This window comes from Monodon monoceros, unplaced genomic scaffold (assembly GCF_005190385.1).
Source record: "Monodon monoceros isolate NGI ecotype Baffin Bay Population unplaced genomic scaffold, NGI_Narwhal_1 Super_Scaffold_11, whole genome shotgun sequence".
In the NCBI taxonomy this organism is placed as follows: domain Eukaryota; kingdom Metazoa; phylum Chordata; class Mammalia; order Artiodactyla; family Monodontidae; genus Monodon; species Monodon monoceros.
In genome coordinates this window covers 94,296,096-94,298,633 of record NW_021703767.1, presented here as the reverse complement: position 1 = coordinate 94,298,633, position 2,538 = coordinate 94,296,096, and the positions used below count along the sequence as shown (strand labels likewise).

Here is a 2,538-nt window from a genome sequence, read left to right as displayed (position 1 = left end):
AAAAAAATCATTATTGGGATTTTTTTTTTTTTTTTTTTTTTTTTTTGTGGTACGCGGGCCTCTCACTGCCATGGCCTCTCCCGTTGCAGAGCACAGGCTCCAGATATGCAGGCCCAGTGGCCATGGCCCATGGGCCCAGCCGCTCCGCGGCACCTGGGACCCTCCTGGACTGGGGCACGAACACGCGTCCCCTGCATCGGCAGGCGGACTCCCAACCACAGCGCCACCAGGGAAGCCCCATTATTGGGATTTTGATAGAGATTGCATTGAATCACATTGGGTAGTATTGACATTTTAATAATGTTAAGTCTTCTAATCCATGAACATGGGATGTCTTTCCATTTATTTATGTCTTCTTTAATTTTTTTCAGTAACATTTTTTTATAATTTTTTTTTGACCATGCTTTGTAGCTCATGGGATCTTTAGTTCCCTGAACAGGGATTGAACCTGGGCCGCAGCAGTGAGAGTGCTGAGTCTTAACCACTGGACCACCAGGGAATTCCCATCAGCAACGTTTAATAGTTTTCACTGTACATATCTTTCACCTCCTTGGTTAAGCTAATTACTAAGTATTTTATTATTTTTGATGTTATTATATGTGGAGTTGTTTTCTTAATTTTCTTTTGACATTGTTCATGTATAGAAATGCAGCTTATTTTTTTATGATAAAAAGGTACACTTTATTTTTTTTAATTTTTATTTTATATTGGGCTATAGTCGATTTTAAATGTGTTAGTTTCACGTGTACAGCAAAGTGATTCAATTATACATACACATATGTCTATTCTTTTTCAAACTCTTTTCCCATTGTTATTACAAAATATTGAGCAAAAGGACCTATACAGCAGGTCCTTGTTGGTTATCTATTTTAAATATAGTAGTATGTATATGTCAATCTCAAATTCCCAATTTATCCCTCCTCCCACCCCACCTTTCCCCTTTGGGAACCATAAGTTTGTTTTCTATGTCTGTGAGTCTGTTTCTGTTTTGTAAATAAGTTCATTTGTATCATTTTTTTAGATTCGTCATATAAGTGATATCATATGATATTTTCTTTCTCTCTCTGACTTACTTCTTAGTATGATAATCTCCAGGTCAATCCATGTTGCTGCAGATGGGAAATGCAATTTATTTTTGTGTGTTGACTTTGTACCCTATAACTTTGGTAAATACACTTATTAGTTCTAACGACTATTTTGTGGAGTCCTTAGGGTTTTCTACACATAAGATTATATCATCTGCAAACAGAGATAATTTTACTTCTTCCTTTCCAACTTGTATGCCTTTTATTTCTTTTTCTTACCCAATTGCTCTGTATTTCCAGTACTATGTTAAATAGAAGTGGTGAAAGTGGGTATCCTTGCCTTGTTCCTAATCTTAGAGGAAAAGCTTTCAGTCTTTCACCATTGTGTATGATGTTTGCTGTTTCATATATGAAACATATCTTTTCATATACAGCTGACACTTGAACAACATGGGTTTGAACTGTGTGGGTCCACTTATACACACATTTTTTTCCAATAAGTACATACTATGATACTGCACGATTCACAGTTGGTTGAATCCATGTGTACAGAACTGCGGATGCCGAGGGTTGACTGTAAAGTTATGCACAGATTTTCAACTGTGCAGGGGGTTGGTGCCCCTAACCCCCTTGCTGTTCAAGAGTCAAGTGTATAGTTTTTCTTTTGTTGAGGTAGTTTCCTTCTATCCCTATGTTGTTGTGTTTTTATGATGAAATGGTGTCGAATTATGTCAAATGTTTTTCTGCATCAGTTGAGGTGATTAAGTTGGGTTTTTCCCTTATTTTATTGATGTAGTGTATTACATTGATCGATTTTCATATGTTGAACAATCCTTGCATTCCAGGAATAAATCCCACTTGGTCATGGTGTATAATCCTTTTAATATGCTGTTGAATTCTGTTTGCTAGTATCTTGTTAAAGATTTTTGCATAAATGTTCATATGGGATATTGGTCTGTAGTTTCCTTTTCTTGTAATGCCTTTGTCTGGCTTTGGTATCAGACTTATGCTGGCCTCATAGAATGAGTTAGGAAGTGTTTCTTCTTCTTCAGTTTTTTGGAAAAGTTTGGGAAGGATTGGTATTAACTCTTCTTTAAATGTTTGGTAGCATTCACCAGTGAAGCCATCAGGTCCAGGACTTTTCTTTTTGGGGAGATTTTTGATTACTGACTCAATCTCCTTATTAGTCTTTGGTCTATTCAGATTTTCTATTTCTTTGTGATTTAGTCTTGGTAGGTTTTGTGTTTCTAGGAATTTGTCCACTTCATCTAGGTTATCCAATTTTTTGACATGCAGTTGTTCTTAGTGCTCTCTTATCTCTGTAGAATCAATAGTAATGTCCCCACTTGCATCTCTAATTAGGTAATTTGAGTCTTCCTCTTTTTTTCTTAATCCAGCTAAAGTTTTGTCAATTTTGTTGATCTTTTCAAAGAAGCAACAATTAGTTTCATTGATTTTATCTATTGTTCTTTTATTCTCTATTTCACTTATCTCTGCTCTAATCTTCATTTCT

The 2,538-nt window shown here is 35.9% G+C and overlaps 1 non-coding gene across 1 annotated transcript; it reads right to left on the bottom strand.

Moving 5' to 3' along the window:
* Positions 1-427: 427 nt before the first annotated feature.
* TRNAE-CUC lies at positions 428-499 on the bottom strand. Its single transcript has one exon. It is a non-coding gene; the product is annotated as a tRNA-Glu (tRNA).
* Positions 500-2,538: the final 2,039 nt, after the last annotated feature.